The sequence below is a fragment of the Orcinus orca genome, chromosome 19 (assembly GCF_937001465.1).
Source record: "Orcinus orca chromosome 19, mOrcOrc1.1, whole genome shotgun sequence".
In the NCBI taxonomy this organism is placed as follows: domain Eukaryota; kingdom Metazoa; phylum Chordata; class Mammalia; order Artiodactyla; family Delphinidae; genus Orcinus; species Orcinus orca.
The window spans coordinates 24,873,086-24,892,678 of NC_064577.1; the positions used below are offsets into that span (position 1 = coordinate 24,873,086).

At 39.9% G+C, this 19,593-nt stretch overlaps 1 long non-coding RNA gene across 1 annotated transcript; it reads right to left on the bottom strand.

The window, feature by feature from the left end:
* Positions 1–16,589: 16,589 nt before the first annotated feature.
* LOC125962081 (uncharacterized) lies at positions 16,590–19,375 on the bottom strand. The gene is made up of 3 exons (XR_007473471.1): positions 19,309–19,375; positions 16,809–16,884; positions 16,590–16,668 (listed from the first exon to the last, which is right to left on the bottom strand). It is a non-coding gene; the product is annotated as an uncharacterized LOC125962081 (long non-coding RNA).
* Between the last annotated feature and the right edge of the window lie 218 nt (positions 19,376–19,593).

Genomic DNA, 19,593 nt, shown 5'->3' on the forward strand with positions numbered 1-19,593 from the left:
GCAAGATGGATGGGTGAGCTTCAGGGGAAGCAGTCAATGTCCTGAGTGCAGTGTTTGCTTCAGGGACTTTCTGAGTCAAGATCAAGGGGACACAGTGCTGGGGAGGTGTGTTGATGACCTCACCTGCTCACTTTCTGAGGGTTCACAAAGCTCCTATTTCTACAGTTATTCTCCTTATCCTCCAGAGTGTGTATTTCTGTCGTCCACCCTCCTTATCACCGTGCAGGTGATCACACGGCTCTTCTTGAATCGGATTCTTTTCCTACACTCTTCCTTTCCAATGACCTAAGTCATTTCTCACTTTTCTGGAAGCTCTGCTTCCTACAGAGTCAACACCCAAAAGTTCAGCTTTCCATGTTCTCTGCTTATTTCAAGTGTTATTTTCCTCTCACTGGTCAGACAACATGCTGACACGGTGCACTGCAGAAATTTCCCAGTGCAAGGTGAGCTGGAGAGAATCGCTAAATGTTATACGTGCTTTATCTGGTAAAACTTTAGGAGTAACTACTGAGGATCTCAGAGTCAGAGAATTTTCCTGTTTGTATCAGGTAACTTTCTGGATATGATGTGAGGCCAGAATTACACATGAGTATCAGTATTAAAGAGTTCCAAAGGTCAGGTTCTGGTAGACTGTGAAGACTGGTACAGGGAGAGTATTTTCAATTCCTCCAGTTCAGTGGCTCCCAACGGGGGAGGTTTTGCCCCCAGGGGACATATAACAACATCCAGAGATATTTGGGGGAGAGGGGTTGCTAATGACATCTAGTGGGTAGTGGCCAGGGTTGCTGCCAAACATCCTAGGATGGATTAGAACTTCCTCACCCCCAAACAAGAAGTATCTGGCCCCAAATGTCAATGGTGCCGAGACTAAGAAGCTCTGCCCTAGTCTATGCCAATACTTAGCGAGGTGCTTTAATAATAATACGATAGAATACATAATAAATAAATTGCAGTACATAATAAAGGCTTGAGGAGTAAAGACACGACTGAATTCCAAGTTCTGAACTCGAATTGGTGTTCCGTTCTGCTCACTACTGCTGCCTTATTAATCTAGTTGATGCTAGATCGTGCCTGTCTCCCTGGGCTCACGTCACTTACCACTTCTTCCTGCCATCCCTCACTTCCTGGGACTGGCCTGCTCCAGTCTGGCTCTGTCAACTCCTCTCACCCATGGCCCCAGGCCTGCTTAACCCTTAGACTCCACCTTGACAGCTTGCAGACCCAGAAGCCCGGAGAAGCAGGATCCATAGAAGATCTGGAATCAGGAATAGCAACGGTCGCCACCACCTATTCTAAACATTTAAGTCACTTGATGGATTTCGGCAACTTTCCCATTTTATGCCAGGCCCTGTTGATACAAGTGCTGTAGCTGTAATGAAGTTAAACTCAATATATTTTTTTCCTCTCGTTATAACTGGCAATAATTTTGCAAGTTCCCAGCTACCGTGGAATCCATTTGGGGCAGGCAAAGAAAGCAAACAAGCTCCAGTCTGAAATGTAATTGTGGTTTTGCCACATGTGAAAAAGGTTAGCTACTAACTTTTCTTGTGAGCTTTACTCTGGTTAACAGACACTCGCTTTTGCTTCAACCAAGTACATTTCCCTAATAGGAAATGGAGACAATTATCTGGGCATTTTATTTAAAGAAAAATGGCTTTTCCTGGAAACATTCAGATTACAGAGACAAAATGATTCTTAAAATATGTTGCCAGAGGGTGTAACAACATTTTCAGATTATTTATCAGAGAGATGTGGAAATCCACTCTATGCCCAGGTCCGGAAATGTGACTAGACACAGTTAATTAGTACATGCATACTATATGCTGATAGTATTATTTTTTTTTTTTGTCCATAAAAGCTTTAGGAACATAGGCACATATACATTTACATTCAAGTTTGATAACACTGGTAGTTTCATTTCAATACAAATTATGTTAGAGAACTCAGTTTTCAGATATGGGCATATAAATGGGCTATTTGAAATTCTTTTTTTACGTTTTATCGAAGTGTAGTTGATTTACTATGTTGTGTTAAATTCTGCTGTACAGCAAAGTGATTCAGTTATACATATATATATTCTTTTTCATATTCTTTTCCATTCTGGTTTATCACAGGATATTGAATACAGTTCCCTGTGCTCTACAGTAGGACCTTGTTGTTTATCCATCCTGTATATTACTAGTTTGCATCTGTTAACCCCAAACTCCCAATCCTTCCTTCCCCCCCACACCTTAGCAATCACTTGCGAAATTCTTTTTTTTAAATCTAGCTACAGAGTTTGGTAGTGAATCTCTTGAGGAAAGATGCGCAGTTAGTTTGTCCCGGAACTCGTGGGGATAATTATACTGGTTTATGATCTGACTGCTCCAGGGCCTCTTTATACCCCTCAGGCTGCGTATGGCTTGCCATGCTGATGCTGCATTAGATGGGTCTAGTAGCAGACACGTGGCTACAAGACAAGATCTCCCAAGTCCTCCTTAACAGTGGATTAAGGTTTTTCAGTCATTTTAAAGCAGATTGCAAGCTCCTCCATTATTTCATGTCAGGAGTCCGTCCATCTGGGATTGGACGATAACTTCATACTGATGGTAGAGCTCCAAAAGATTTGGAATTTTTTTTTTTTTTCCTTGCGGTACGCGGGCCTCTCACTGCTGTGGCCTCTCCCGTTGCAGAGCACAGGCTCCGGATGCACAGGCTCAGCGACCATGGCTTACAGGCCCAGCCGCTCTGCGGCATGTGGGATCTTCCCGGACCGGGGCACGAACCCGCGTCCCCTGCATCGGCAGGCGGACTCTCAACCACTGCGCCACCAGGGAAGCCCTGGAAATATTTTTTAAGCTTTTTTTAAATTGAAGTATAGTTAGTTTACAATGTTGTGTTAGTTTCAGGTATACAGCAAATTGATTCAGTTTTATATATATATATATATATATATATATATATACACACACACACACACACATATATATATATATATGTGTGTATATATATATTCTTTTTCGGATTCTTTCCTATTATAGTTTATTATGATACATTGAATATAGTTCCCTCTCCTATACAGTAGGTCCTTGTTGTTTATCTATTTTATACACATAGCAGTGTGTATATGTTAATCCCACACTCCTAATTTATCTCCCCGTCACTCCCCGCTATTCCCTCTGGTAAACATACGTTTGTTTTCTATGTCTGTGAGTCTGTTTCTGTTTTGTAAATAACTTCATTTATATAAATTTTTTTGATTCCACATATAAGTGATAGCATATGGTATTTGTCTTTCTCTGTCTGACTCACTTCACTTAGTATGATCATCTCTAGGTCCATCCATGTTGCTGCAAATGGCATTCTTTTTTCATTTTCATTATTTCATTCTTTTTTATGGCCGAGTAATATTCCATTGTGCATATGTACATCTTCTTTATCCATTCCTCTGTCGATGGACACTCAGGTTGCTTCTGTCTGGAAATATTTCGATGGTTTCCCTCTGGTATAGAAAACAGACTTGTTGCAGGCCTCACCCATTCAACCATCTCCATGACCCTGTAAGATGCATAGTGATATTTTCATTTTTATAGTTGAGGACACTGAGACTCAGAGAGGTTGAATAATTCCCAAGATCACACAGAGAGGGAAAGAGGCTTCACTTAATATTAGAAAGAACATGGAATAAAACCTTAAGTTCACTAAGATTATAGAAAAATCTTAAACAGCTATTAGAACGTTTGAATGCATTTGACATTGTGAGATATCCCTAAATCTTTAGCAATAAATGCAGTCTTCTATTTTCACCAGTGTCAAGTTCCCACCAGTTTAAAATTCTGTGTCTGTTCCTCCTGTTATCCATTCAGTTAACCAACTTCATGAAAGTATAATTTATCTCTGAAATTTATAGTTCTCCCTCAGCCTAACAAACGCGAATCATCGACTGTTTTAAGTTCCTTTCAAGGTAGATTATTTTGCCTCTAAAAATCGTATGTCAGTAACTGAGCCATGTTCTAGCATCTCATTTAAGTTTAGATTTGTCATGATAAATGCTTCATTGTGTCATTAGATGGAATTCTTTGGCCACTTTAAAACAAATATTTAAAACGCCACTTCCTGAGGATAATGTTCCCATGGGTAGAGAAGATACTCTGTACCAAAAGAATAAGGTACAAAAAAAAAACCCTCAAGGTACTTACAGCCACTGCAAGTTTCTTAATCGTACTTAATTCATCTTGTAAGACAACTATATTTGTACAAGGGAAAGCACACATTTTATTTAAGTAGACCAATTTGCAAAGAGCCCTGTACATACATTTGTAACCTACTATAAACATGAACACAGAGAGTCCTTTTATACTTTTTTTTATATTTTTATTTCATATCAAGGATTTCTACTGACGTCAGTGGCAGTCTCAGAATTGGAAGGAGCAGTAAGGATGTAACAGGCAGTAGCTGAGAGGATTTTAGCTCATTGGCTGAAAAAAAAATCTTGCATAAGTGATCTAACCAGTGAATCCTAATCTAAGAAATTTCATCCATTTCCATTTTTATGAGTGGAGTAAACAACATCAATAATAAGAATATTTGAACGAGGCTTACAGTTTTGGACCCTTGCATGTTTTAGTTGGGTGGAAGCTTGTAATAAATGACTTTCTGTCACAACCCAAGACAGCGCATTGCCACTGCCAAATACTCTTTACTAGAATTTCCACAATTAAATAGGGAAACAAAGGATTACAATACACATAAAATTCAGTTGTAAATTCACATTTTTACTGACACTTGAACATTAGTCTCCATTGAAATAGTCTTCCCATTTTAAAACTAGCATCTATTCCGGTCCAGTTTGCCAACATGCTTTTCAGAAAGTTTCTCAGAGATGTTAAAAGTATCCACAAGATGGGTTGGACCGTGAAATCCTGCATCTTATATAGGGTTTGTACTTTCATAACAGGGAGGGGATTATAACTTGCTAATTAGTCATATCAGTCTCTTCTGGTTTAAAAATAGCCTTTTTCATGTAATTCAGTCTCTGGCAGGAAAAAGTAGGCTTCATATTTCCTCTCCCAATGTCTTCAAATTGTGTCTGGGTATACACACTGGGGCCAGAGATCACTTTATTGACCTACGGACATCAGAGAAAGGGCTTCCGTTTATATGGTACCAAAAGATAACCTAATACTGTCGTATAACATTGTGAGGGGGCGATGTACAGCCCTTGGAATAGTTAATCTAACTTATTTGAAAACCCTGCCTCCTTTCTGATAAGGAAAGCAATCAGATATCTTTCATACTCAACCATCATGCAAGTCGTTTTTGAGTCTTCAGAGAGGAAATCAGCATTACTTAGAACCCAGAGCTTTCCAGTCATTTTAATAATACACAGAAGTTGAACGTGCATGGAGGGGGGATGGGAGGGTGGGCGGATCAAGTAAAATCAATTCTGTGCATTTTTTACTCCTAACTGCACTCGTCACTGGCTATTCCAGAAGTGGCTGTGAATTTATGCTTCTAGAAGCAGATATTGATAATTCATGCATCCACACTATCAGTTATCTTGGGAGGAGAAGAAAAATGTCCGGCTTTGAAATTGATAGGGGTCTTGGGGTAAAAGGGGGATCGGTTTCCTTTTGCGGAATCCCTAGTGCACGATGCCGCTTAAGAGGAAGCTTACATTTCTCTTTTTCACTTTGTATGAAAAACACTATTCTCCCTCGAGCCCTGTGGTGAGGTTGAGGCAGCCAATGTCCCAGGTCTGCATTCCCAAACTCGTCCCCCTTTTTGCCTCGGAATGCCGTTCCCTTGCTCCCAGTGAATCGCACATCCGTTGTTTTACCACCCAGCTTATTTGATCCCCGTGGAAGATGAATGGCTTTGACTAAAAAAATTAAACAATGGCAGAACTAAAGTGCAGCACAGACTAAACCTTACTGCCCCGCAGAGTTTCCTTTCTTTCTTCCCATTTCTGAGATCAGGTCTGGGTTTCTTTGCTATCCATGCGTATTTGCTGGAATTCTTTAAAATCACTGGTGTTTCTTTTTAGAAATTCGAAATTATGGTCATTTGTCCTTCATAGTTTTCTTTTCGGTAGGAAGCAGCGCCACGTGTGAATGGTCCACCAGATACAGAATGTGGAGATCGGGGATGGTGCCTTGTTTCTGTCACGTGACTCTTTGAACCTAGCTCCCAGATCTGTCACTTCAGAATACTTGTTTTCTCACTTGCAAAGTGGAAGCAATAGTTGCCTTGCTTTGCCCTTTAGGGTAGTTGGGAAGATACAAAAATATGATGTATATAGAAGCAATTTGAAAACTTTAAAATGCACTAAATACGAAAGGAATTAGCTTGATAAAACTTAGAGCAAACTTATAAAATACATGTGAGTAGAAAACAAGCAGGGAAATATAACCTAAGTCTGTTGCAGTGTTTTATGGAATATGAATTAATCGGTGCAGAGATACCTAATTTTTAACTGGAAAATAGCATTTCTGAGCGACTGCTGCTACAATGACATTTCAGATTTCTATCTTGAGAGACAACCTGAATGAGGACCAAATCCTCATCACATACAAAATATTCTGTCACCAATTTCCATCATCCTGAAAATACAATCATTAACGTACTACATGGCTCAACAGCTAATAAAGTTTCTGGAAAGCCATTGTGCATTCTCCATTTCTTGCTCTCAGAGCCTGGAGGTTAAATTATCGGTATATTCAGTTTGGATGCCAGGATAAATGGCAGGCAGCCCTTCTCAGGGACTGGGACTGGTGAGTCTTTATGATGGTGGCCAGGGGTAGCACAGCGTCCACAGTGGGCGCTCTAGGATATTGCCAAGCTGACCTGAATGACCCTCCTCTACACAGCCCAGCAATGAGCTAGCTCACCGGGGGAAGGCTGCAAGGCTGCTAATCTGTGAACTCCCCAGACATTTGGAGCCCTAGAGCATCCTGTTTCAAAGGCTAACACACCTGAAGATGCAAACTTGAGCTCTTCCAAATCTATCAGATGATCCTCGTTCCTTCCCACATCCTGTGGACATAGGCAAGGAGGCAGGGATTTAGGGTCCACACTCAACTTAATGACCCATGGTGAGTCTAGACGCATCTCATGAAATGAGGAGTTTCTAGAAGACAGCATTCACCCTACTTGCCCAGTGCCTGTAAATTTCTGCTTTTAGCCTCACCTTGTGTTGGGAGTACTTGCATTTTTCCTTTGCTTGGCAGCAGGACAACAAGCAAGATAAATGCCATTCACCCTGGGGCCACAGCCTTCAGGAAGCAGCCAGAGGGTTTGACCCACCCCAGGAGTGAGAGAAAAACACCCTTATGAATGTCAGTGGGTCACGTGGCCTAACTTAGATGAGACTATTTTACATACATGGATCACTGAAACACCAGGCCAGCCTGGGGAGTGTGAGCTATCCCCAGGGATGTGTTGCAGTAGCCTGACCACACGAGCACAACTGGTTTCCAGGTGGTCAATGTCATGTTCACATACTGCTGAAGACCTGGAGAGATGAATATACTGTGAAAGAGAACCCCGGGCATTGAGGCCATTGGAAAATTTCAGGTGGAGCAGATTTCTCCTCCCTGGGCTAGGATGGGGATGGGATAGTACTTGCAGGCCTGTTGCCCCCTTTGGAAGAGGAAGCACGGGGCTGAAGAAGCCTAGAAGGTAGTCCAAGTCTCCATATGAGGTGGAGAGATGTGGGGGCCGGGCAGGCAAAGACAGAGATGACTGGTAAAGCTCTTCTTGATGCTCTTTTATAAAAGTGTATGTGCCTACGCTTCTTAGAAGAAGGGATTGGAGAAGAGGGAATTGAAGAGATTAAGAAAACAAACAGAACTATTGGGCAAATGTGGAAACCAATGGTATTTAAGGAGATGTAGAGGAAAAGGACAGCAGGGAGAGAGAGAACAGAAGACAGATTAATCTATAAATTACATCAGTTTTTAGGAGATTGGAATCAAGAGTTTCTTGAGGGATGTTTCTGGAAGAAAAAGATTAATTGCTAGATGCCTCAGAATATGACCCGTGATTAAACCCTCCTTGCCACATTGACTCAAGCTTCCAAGATTAAGGAGCCGAGATGAAGCCCTTCTGCTTCCTTGTCAAGATTGTTTATCAAGTAACAAGTGGCAGGTATTGATGGGATGCAGCTGCACCAGAGAATGGACACTAGGTAGGTACCCCCGAGGCTGAGGGAGAGACATGACTTAAAAGGTTTGAAGTTAAAGGAGCCTAGAGCTTATGCATTCCCTGAACAAAGGTGATCCATGACCCTCAGCATGGTCTCCTCAATCACACGTGTCCTTGGTATAGGGTGACTGAGACCATGGGATGCACAGTAATGGTTGTTGCTTATCTCTATCTTTTCTTAAAACGAAATAAACCTGGCACTGAGTGGAGCCTATTATGTCTAATGAATCTGACTGTCAATTTGAACTCAGAATGACTGCCGATGGTCTGATGGCTCTGAACAGGGGAATAGTGAGTGACAAGAAAAGAAACGAAAAGAAAAACTTCTGCAAACTTCTAGAATCAGGCCAGGGGTGATGGAGAAACAGAACAATAATGAAAATATCCTGGAGGCATTATCATAGAATTTGGATAGCTCAGGTAGGTACACAGGTGGAAAGTCCAGAGAAAGATGACTGTGCTTAGCATGAAATGAATGGTTCAAAGCTTCTGGGAAGAAGAACATTTAACATGTGAATTCCCAGAAACAATATAAAATAATTTATGTCTGTGTATCCTACAGAGGGGAAAGGAAGTGAGAAGAAGAGCTGCCAACATGAAAATGTCCCACCTAAATACTGATGACATGGTGTATGTTTTCCTAGTATTTTCCTAGTACCCCAAAGAATCTATTTGAATAGAAAAATAATAGAAGTTCATGACTTACTTAAACACCTGTGGTTTGGTGGTTTTGGGGTTGGATAAAACATCACTTTCCATACAAGTAATTTAGGTTAAAAGGAATTTCAATGGCCGAGAGCTGCACACTGGTTTCCGTTGCTTTGGGGTTCGCTTGCTAGTCATTCATTTACAGCACATCTCCTACGGATATTCTCCCATAAGTCCCTTTTTGAAAGCAGTCTCCTCTGACCATAGTTTTAAGGGAAGTAAAACATAGTAGTGATTCAGGAGGCTCTTTAACAGATGTCATTAGTAAGAATTATAAAACCAAAGACAAGCAACATAGGCAAAATCCAACATTTCAGTATTGACAAGAACGTGGACCAGATGACAAGAAGGCTGTGAAAATAATTTAGACAAATCAGGCAGTGCATAGAATAGTAGCATTCAATCAAACACTTAACTAACTTGGGTAGATTCAAATTTAAAAAATGAAGTGAAGTTGGTTAGTGTTTTAACTTTAATTCTTGGACTTTGTGTCACGAGATCAACTCATGTGGAGGAGATGCACTTGGAATCTAATGTCCATGATGGCTAATAATGACCTCAAGTTTCCAGGGAGTGCCAGGTGAATGATTACCTTGCACGTCAAAAATCTCCCATCAGTAAGGAGCTTCAGACTAGTAAGAAGAATCTCCAACATTCCTGAAATGATATCCTTGTTTCTATCAATGACCTATCACTTTTAATTCTGAAAAATTTTACAAGAGATATAGTTAGATACACAAAGTTAATAAACCCAAGACATTAATTCATCTTGCGGGGTAATCTGTACTGGTGTTCACAGGTTGTGTAATGCATAGAGGCAACTTAATATTTTAGATAATTTCTTAGGATAGCCTTGGAATTCCGACATAAAATAATTGAGTAGCTGACCTTAGAATTGGGATTTTTAAATGGATTCATTTCATTTCTTTAGTATATTTGTAAGCCAGAACATTTGCAAACATTTATTTATGGAAGTCATTTTTCAATCAGTGACACCACTGGAAGGCAGTTACAAGGACTAAGCAAAATAAATAATTCACTAATTCCTTGTTTCAGGATAAGAGACAGGGAAAAGGTCCCAGTTAATGAGACAGTGGGAATCTGATGTTTGGAGACTAACAACTTAGTAACCTTCAGTTAAAGTTGCAGCCCTGGCATTTCTAAAAGTATTGTGGTTCCTAACATTCTAACTGATTCAGGCTTAAAGCAATAGAGAAAAACCTTTGATCCTTTATAAGGTGTAAATTAGTTGTTGCCCCAATAAATTAACTTACTATTTTCTTTTTTTTATTAAAAGAATTTCATCTTTTAGAAAATCAGTGTGCTATATCTACTTAGCTTAAAATAGTTTTGTGCTAAAATAGGTGTTTCTTTTTAAGGTGCGGCAATGCTGTATGTTTCAAAATCATGGTCCCAATTTTATGGAATTCAGTCCTTGGGTTGAGGTCAGCAGGGGGCTAGTGTGGCTGTGAGGAGTGAAACAAGTGAGTGAGGGGCAGTGATGTCTCTGGAAATGAACCCACCAGAAAGCAAAAGAACTGCAAGCTCATCAATGTACCCTAGATCTGTCTTTACACATTTCAGATCAAAACAACTCATTATGCAGGCATCTAAATTCCAGAGCAGCGGGGGCATCTTTCCCAAGTCTCTTCTAATCCTTTTATAGTAAAGTTTCTCTTTGATAGATATGTTTTTGTTTCTTGAACAACATTCAGCAATGTTGACTTCTTCCATGCCTTACCGAACAGTGGGCTTTTGTCAGAATATTTATTTCTTGACATCCCAATTACAAGTTATGCCAGATGATATGGTTGTCATTTCTCCATGTTTCTTAGTGCTTTGAAAATTTCAAGCTCAAGACCATGCTACATTGCCCACTTTTTCTGAAATGCCTTTTCTTCACATCATCATCATTCTGCTCATCAAAAGATTATGCCCTTTTTTCACGGAAATAGAACAAACAGTCCTAAAATTTGTATGGAACCAAAAAGACCCCAAATAACCAAAGCAATCTTGAGAGAGAAGAACAAAACTGGAGACACCACACGTCTTGATTTCAAACTATATTACAAAGCTCTAGTAATTAGAACAGTATGATACTGGCATTAAAAACAGACATGTAGATCAATGGAACAGAATAGAGAGCCCAGAAATAAACCTATGCATATGGTCAATTAACTTACAACAAAGGAGGAAATAATATAGAATGGGGAAAAGACAGTCTCTGCAATAAACGGTGCTAGGAAAACTGAACAGCTATCAATACATGCAAAAGAATGAAACTGGACCACTATCTTACACCATACACAACAACAAACTCAAACTGGATTAAGGACTAGAACGTAAGACCTGAAACAATAAAGCATCTAGAAGAAAACATAGATGATAATCTCCTTGACATAGATCTTGGTAATCATTTTTTGAATATGATACCAAAAGCAAAGGCAACAGGAGAAAACATAAACAAGTGGGACTACATCAAAGTAAAAACCTTCTGCACAAAAAAGGAAACCATCAATCAAATGAAAAGGCAACTTATAGAATGGGAAAATATCATTTCAAACATGTATCTTATAAGGGGTTAATATCTGAAATATACAACAAACTCATACAACTCAATAGCCAAAAACCCTATCTGATTTAAAAAATGGACAAAAGATCTGAATAGACATTTTTCCAAAGAACACATACAGATGGCCGACAGGTACCATCACTAATCATCAAGGAAATGCAAGTGAAAACCACAGGGAGATACCACCTCACACGTGTTAGAATGGCTATTATCAAAAAGACAAATAACAAGCATTAGTGAGGATGTGAAAAAAGGAAACCCTCTTGCACTGTTGCTGGGAATGTAAACTGGTGCAGCCACTATGGAGAACAGTATGGAGGTGCCTCAGAAAATTAAAAATAGACCTACCATATGATCCAGCAATCCCACTTCTGGGTATTTATCCAAAGCAAGCAAAGACACTAATTTGAAGATATATACACCCTCATGTTCATTGCAGCAGTATTTACAATAGACAAGCTATGGAAAAGACCTAAGTGTCCATAGATGAATGGGTGGATAAAAAAAGATGTGATTATATGTATATATAATATGGAACATTATTCTATAATAAAAAAAACAATGAAATCTTGCTTTTTGTGACAGCATGGATGGACTTTGAGGGAATTATGCTAAATGAAATGTCAGAAAAAGACAAATACCTTATGATCTCTCTTATATGCAGGATCTAAAAATCAACCAACCAACCAAGCAAACAAAAAACAAGCTCATAGATACCAAGAACAGACTGGTGGTTTCAAGAGGCAGGGAGTGGGGATGAGAGAAATGGGTGAGCAGGTTTTTTGTTTTTGTTTAAATAAATTGAACTTAAATAAGGTTATATCCTGAGGCCTATATTAACCCTTTCCTGGGATGCATCTTATACAGCTCTGACTCAAAGATCAAGCCTTCAGCTTCACATACTCCTTAAGCTCATGGTCTATTCTGCAACCTTCCCACAGCAGATTGTATCTGTCAAACACGTGAGGCGGGCAGGGAACACTTTTATTTAGATTTAAGCCAAAAGAAAAAAAGAATTCCTACCTCTTTGTTTACAAATGAAAGTAGGGTTGAAAGGATCAGAATCATCTGAATGAGTGCCTTATTTTTTTGTTTTTCTTTTTTTTTTTAATTGTATTTTATATTGGAGTAGAGTTGATTTACAATGTTGTGTTAGTTTCAGGTGTACAGCAAAGTGATTCAGTTCTGCATATACACATATCTATTCTTTTTCAGATTCTTTTCCCATATAGGTCATTACAGAGTATTGAGTAGAGTTCCCTGTGCTCTACAGTAGGTCCTTGTTGATTAGCTATTTTATCTATAGTAGTGTGTGTATGTTCATCCCAACTTCCTAATTTACCATTGGCCCCCTACCTTGCCCCTTTGGTAACCATAAGTTTGTTTTCTAAGTCTGTGAGTCTGTTTCTGTTTTGTCATCATCTGAATGACTGTCTCATTTTTTTATGCACTTAAAAATATCCCCTTATGGAGATTGATTCATGCCAATACACTCACTGTCTTGCCCAAAGGCAAGTGCTGGCTACTGAATTAAAGATATAATTCACGTGATTTGCTTATTTTATATTTAATTCTCAGCTTGAGTTTTTACATTGGATATTTCTCAAGTAACCACCAGGGCTTTCTGGCCCTGCCTCAGACCTAGATTTGTAACTGATTTGAAGGGTCGGCTGTATCTGGCTTTCAATGAAAGGTCAGTTAGAACTACCAGGCAGCCCTCCTCCTGCTACTCCAGGTTGTCCGTACGATAATGAAAACAAATCTTTTTGATGCCAAAGAGCAGCTTAGTTCTTCCGATGTCTCCTGTCTTGCTCCCTCCCAATTCCTGCAGGTTCTTAGACTTGCAGGTTGGCAAAATACAGCTAGGGTGAACATGACTCTTTCCTTTCGTCCTTTACCTGGGCTGAACAGTTGGTTTATTTTGTGTGTGTGTGTGTGGTACGCGGGCCTCTCACTATTGTGCCCTCTCCCGTTGTGGAGCACAGGCTCCGGACGCGCAGGCTCAGCGGCCATGGCTCACGGGCCTAGCTGCTCCGCGGCATGTGGGATCCTCCCGGACCGGGGCACGAACCCGTGTCCCCTGCATCGGCAGGTGGACTCTCAACCACTGCGCCACCAGGGAAGCCCTGGGTTGAACATTTTGAGCAGAGATTCAGAATGATTTCTAACATCAATTAATTGTCCAATGTTGGACAACCATTTCCATAAGAAAAGTACTAATCTGGAGTCCTTTCTTCTATTGAGAAGAAACAGACTCATCTGACCAGTAAGAGCAAATCTTATAAAATGTTAAATTCCCTTTTCACAAAGATTCGAGATGAGACTGTATCTCCTGTACTAGAAATGGTGGTCATGAGGAGAAATATTTAGCTGAAAGAAGCCTCCTGGCGACTGGAAGAGGAACTAATAGCTCAGTGAAAATATAAAAAAGACATTCTGCAGAAAAACAAAGCCAAAAGAAGCTAAGGATATCTCCTCAGAATGTGAAAAAGAATGAAGAAATGAAAACTAGAGAATAAAGGTGAGAGACAGAGACAAGGAGAACAGATACAAGAACCCCAATAACAGAAATGGTGGAAAGGAAAATACAGAACATGCAAAGCAAGAGCAAACAAAGAAAGAAAAACCCCAGAAAATAAACAATAAAACAAAACAAAAAGCAAATCTCCAAGCTGAAAATGAATGTGCTCTTTCATATTAAAGGGTTATAGCAAATTCTAAGAAAAGATAATGGAAAACTACAAAAACAAACTATATGTACAAATGTATGTAAAATATATTTTTAATTGAAAGACAGATGGGGAGAAATCCTACAAACATACAGGTGTAGGAGAGATTAAAAACAAAAAGTTTACCAACTAATGAAATGAAAAAAGTAGGTGGACATGAGATTTATTCTCCCAGAACTAAATTTTGGGGGATAATGAAGTATTTTATAATGAAGTTAAGGAGTAGAGGAAGAAGTCCAATAATTTTCTATTCAGCTGAACTATTGCTTAGGTATAAAGTAAACACTTAAATATGTTTAGAAATACATTTCAGAAATGCAAGGGCTCAGAGAATGTGTAACACCCAATTACCTTTCCTGAAGGAAGCATAAATAATCAAGTGATGGGAAATCTATGATAAAAGAGAAATGATGAACAGTGAAACCACTAAAATATTATATCAGTCATTGCTAATGTCATTATGACACTTTAAGAAAGTGTATAAGTAATCAAAGAAAACGCAAAATCAGAATGTTGTCAGGAAGAAAAAGAAAATTCATGCTGACTAAATTTCATATACTTTTTTCATAACAGAGAGAGTATGAACAGTTTTATCCTCATTAAGCACAGAGAAGGAGACATTCATATTATATTGGACTTACCTGACTATTCACTTACAAACAAGAAATCCAGCTCTGATTAAGTGGGCAGGGAATTTACTGCAAGGGTTTTAGGTAGCTCTCACAATTGACAGGGAGATTGTAGGAAAGGGTTCAGGCAGAATCAGAGGGAGGCAAATCACAACCTATCATGACTCTGAAAGGATGATTTATATGCCTACACCAGAACCATTATCCTGGGAAACCTGCCAGCTTGGTTGGCACCAGGGCTTCTAACACCCTGACCAGCTGTGGGGTCTTAATTACCCTGTAGCCACAGGGAATCAGCTCTCCTGAAACTGCACCTTGAGAGCATGACCAAATGTGCAAAGCCTTCGGGAAGCACACCCGACTGGCTAGACCAAGAACATTTGTCCACCTCTCAGCTGCCAGAAGGATCCAGCCACCACTATCTTGGCCCTGCCTTCTCACGACTGGGATGTCTGTAATTTGCAAAGGGGGAAAAGACAAATGTCCACTCCAGGAAAAGGCACACACAGAAATGTACATGGACAGCCTCGCACTTTTTAATGGACTGTGAATTGGAGCTCTTTGGTAGGAAATTTGAAAAGCGCTGGACTAGCTGGTATAAAACATATCTACCTATCTATCTATCTATCTGTATGAGGTGGACGTGAGATTTCTTCTCCAGAACAAAATTTGGGGACAGCAGTTAATGGAGTGCATTATGAGGATGTTTAAGGAGTAGAGAAAGAACTCCAATAATTTTCTGTCCGCTTACACTGTTGCTTAGGCATAGTGAAAACATCTAAATATTCAGTATTCTCAGAAGTGCATTTCAGAAATGCAAGGGCCATATATATATATATATATATATATGTATATTTTTGACTCAAGGTTTTAGAAGGGTGACCATTATTCTAGGCATGACAGTTAAAATCAGTGTAAGATCTCTCATTTTCTCTTCAGTAGGTCCTACTGCTCTGGCCTAGGATCACAGTCACACCTACATTTGGCTTAAAGACCAAATGTAGGGCTGCAAAAATGAGGATTTATGTCTCTAATATAATGAGGCTTCAGATTCAGGATAACCTAACACGACTCTTTTCTCAGTGAATTTTACCTAAATGTCAAAATTTGTGTGCCAGGACTAGCTCCAAATATTTTCCTTGCCACCCTGATCTGGCCTCCAGACAAGAACATAACTTATAGAGGTTCCAGTTGCAGTGAATTTAAAGTGGATCGCTTTTATTTTTACAAGGATTTCCCTGCCAAGTTCGAAAACCTGGAAACTTCTGTTAGCATGCTTGAGACGGCACTCAGGGCAAGGGTTTGAGTCCTCACTGACTTCTACTTCTCAGCACTTTTGGAAGTTTAAAATGGCCGTGATTTTCAACTATTTCAGGTAGTATTTTGGTTCCTTTGCTGCATCTTCAGATTTGAGGATGTCAAGATAGTATTTGTCGGATTAGATTTTCTATTATTTAGATAATTTTGCAGTCACACCACATACAGCTTTTCTTCTGTACGTCCATGACCAGTCTCAGAGAACCTGATCTCCAGGATTCATCTATTCTTTTCAAATGTAGATTTTATCCTGATGCCAAAAACTAGAAAAAAATATTATCAGAGTGGAAAGTTGTAATATTTTTGACTGTTATTGTCAAAACATAAAAATTATTTCAACTCCTATTGGGGCTATAGGACCCAACATGCATATCTAAAGGTATGATATTTCGCTGATGAAGTTGATGATGGTTTATTCATTAGTAAACAAACACTTACTGATTTATCTCTGGGTCAGACACACCTCTAGGCACTGGAAACACATCATTGTATCGTAAAAACAAAACCCTGCTCAGGGGCAGCTTCCATGCTAGTGGGGAGAAGCAGAAAATAAATAAGTCAACCAACTTATAGAACAGGTTACCACATGGTAATTGATGTGGAGCAAAACATACAAGGAAGAGGGAAACGGGTTTGCGATTTTCAATGAGGTGGTTATGAACGTCTTACCCTGCACTTAACTTTACCACATGGACTTGAAGAATGTTGGAGATGATGACTGTGATGTCTGGTCAGAGGAAATAGCCTGTGGAAACACTAGAATGAATAGCCTGTGGGAAGATGACCATTTCCAAGCATCAGGAAGGGACTAGGGTGGCAGCAGAATGAACATGGCAGGTAGGTGATGACGATGGTGGGGACGTGCCTGAAAGCTCACCCATGTTCCCTGACTCAAAATATGTCATGAGGGCTTCCCTGGTGGCGCAGTGGTTGAGAGTCCGCCTGCCGATGCAGGGGACGCGGGTTCGTGCCCCGGTCCGGGAAGATCCCACGTGCCGCGGAGCGGCTGGGCCCGTGAGCCATGGCCGCAGAGCCTGCGCGTGCGGAGCCTGTGCTCCGCAACGGGAGAGGCCACAGCAGTGAGAGGCCCGCATACCACAAAAAAAAAAAAAAAAAAAAAAAAAAATGTCATGAGGCTCCAAGATCAAGGAACGTGGTGCCAGTGTCTCCTGTATTCAACTCAGCAGAGAAAGGGTCCTCATAGCAAAAAGGAATCCTCAGGCTGTTACATCCACGTGGATGGAAAGATGCCTTAAGTACTAAACATTCATGGCATTAATTTCGAGCAAGTCCGTGTACGCAAAGATGCAAAGTGAAGAAGACAGGAAATACTTTTATCCAGGTTTTCGTAACAGTTTGTATACAGATTCTGAAGCACAAAGAAGGGGCATGCTGGTTGGCTGTACGTAACGGAGGAGAGAGAGATTTGACGTTCTGAATAAGAAGTAGAGAATTGCAGTCTGGCTAACAGCCTGGGAGAACAGTGAGGCTTGAGGAGAATGCCAGAGAGAGACAGCCCTGGTGGTTGCCAAGGATCTGGAGGACACGAAGACTCGAAATGAAATTTCAGTTGAGAATTAGATATAAAAAAAGGAAGCAGACAACAGGGTCTCCGCTCTTAATCTGGTAGCAACACTTTACCTTGGCCAAGAGCGTGAATGTATCAACTCTTATCTATCCTGTAGAGCAGGTGTCCGTAAATAGCTGTTGAATCAATTAATCTGATTTTGTCATACCTAACAAAAGTTCTTTGAGACACCGAGTTCCACACCACATAAAAACCCATCTTGTCTACGTTTCCCTCAACAGCTCTAGACGAAAGCTTTCCATCAAGAATGAAGACTTTGCCAAACTGGCAGGACTTAGTAGTTTTCTTCTTAGTTTTATAAGCCCATGATCCATCTTGGTCCTTTTCTGCCTGATGAGGTTGTGATTGACTATAGGTTGCTTCCCAACCCAGATGTGGATTTTTTTTAAAATTGTTTTTAAGGTCTGTTAGCAGATCCATGCCAACCTGATGGGCTACAACCATGCCAACCCTTGCTCCTCTGATAATATTTACATCCTGTATAAAAAGAGAGGATAGAAACTAGTATTTCTAAGATTCTGATGTTTCAAAAACAATGCTCTATGATCTTATTCATAATTCATCATTGCTGTTTGAGGCAGGTTCTTCACAAATCAATATAATGGGGCTGAAGAATGTCAAGGCTATGCTGCTTATTATGTATAATCGATCACATCGACCTGATTCGAAAATCTGTGCTGTTTTCATTTCATTGGATTCATATTGTTCTCATTCCCCAAAGCTGAGTTCCTCTGTCTTGACTGAATCGGGATTTTGCCTGGTTCTTTCCTTACCTTTTTACCGCTATCTCTGTAATACCACAGCTTAAAAATCTTTTCTACTTGCTTAATGAAAAGCAGAAGCTGGAGGTGAGGGACAGTTGGACACCAAGATATGTTAAACTCCTACCACTTGGAGGTAGGCTTTGAGAGGTACCTTTCATCCACTATGTTATGTCCCCTTTAAAAAACCTGTGCATTAAATGTATTACAACATTTATGCATTATTACATGAGGATCAGAGAGAATAGTTCATATAGTTGTGTTCAAGCTAATAACTAGCAGAGCTGAGATTGCACAAAAGTCCATCTCTCCTCAAAGTCCTTGAAATTAATTTTTTCTATGTTATCGTCTTCCTTATAGTCTTTAGTCTTCTGCCTGAATTCTCCCTCTTTTCTGAAGACTTCAGTACTTTTAAAAAATGTATTTTATTGAAGTATAGTTGATTTATAATGTTGTGTTAATTTCTGCTGTACAGCAACGTGATTCAATTATACATATATATTCTACATTCTTTTTCATATTTTTTCCATGATGGTTTATCACAGGATACTGGATATAGTTCCCTGTGCTAGACTGTAGGACCTTGTTGTTTATCCATTCTATATGTAATAGTTTACATCTGCTAATCCCAAACTCCCGATCCATCCCTCCCCCTCTCCCCTCCCTCTTGACAACCACAAGTCTGTTCTCCATGTCTCTGAAGACTTCAGTACTTTTAATGCTATTAATTACAATAGAGAAAGTCCTCTGGTAGCAGAGGAAACTCTCCTTGACAGTGGCTGGGAGTCTGGGGCAGAATGTTCTTAAGTGGGAGCAGTACCATTAGAGCATCTCTTCAGCTTGTATGTCCTCACGACCAAATCACTCTCGGGCAGGGTTGAGAGTAGAATGCAGCGAAATATTTACAAACAATCACCATTCTATTAGCAGACAGACTTAGAGATACACAAAGAGAAAGACAAAAATAAGAAAGTGAGTTAGATATTCAGTGTTACTCATAGACCCACCATCCCTTTGAATAGGTTTGAACTGAGCATAGCAAGCCCTTGGACTTTCTGTATCAGACTCTGGGGACATTGGCAGATTGGTTGGCAGGTTGACCTCA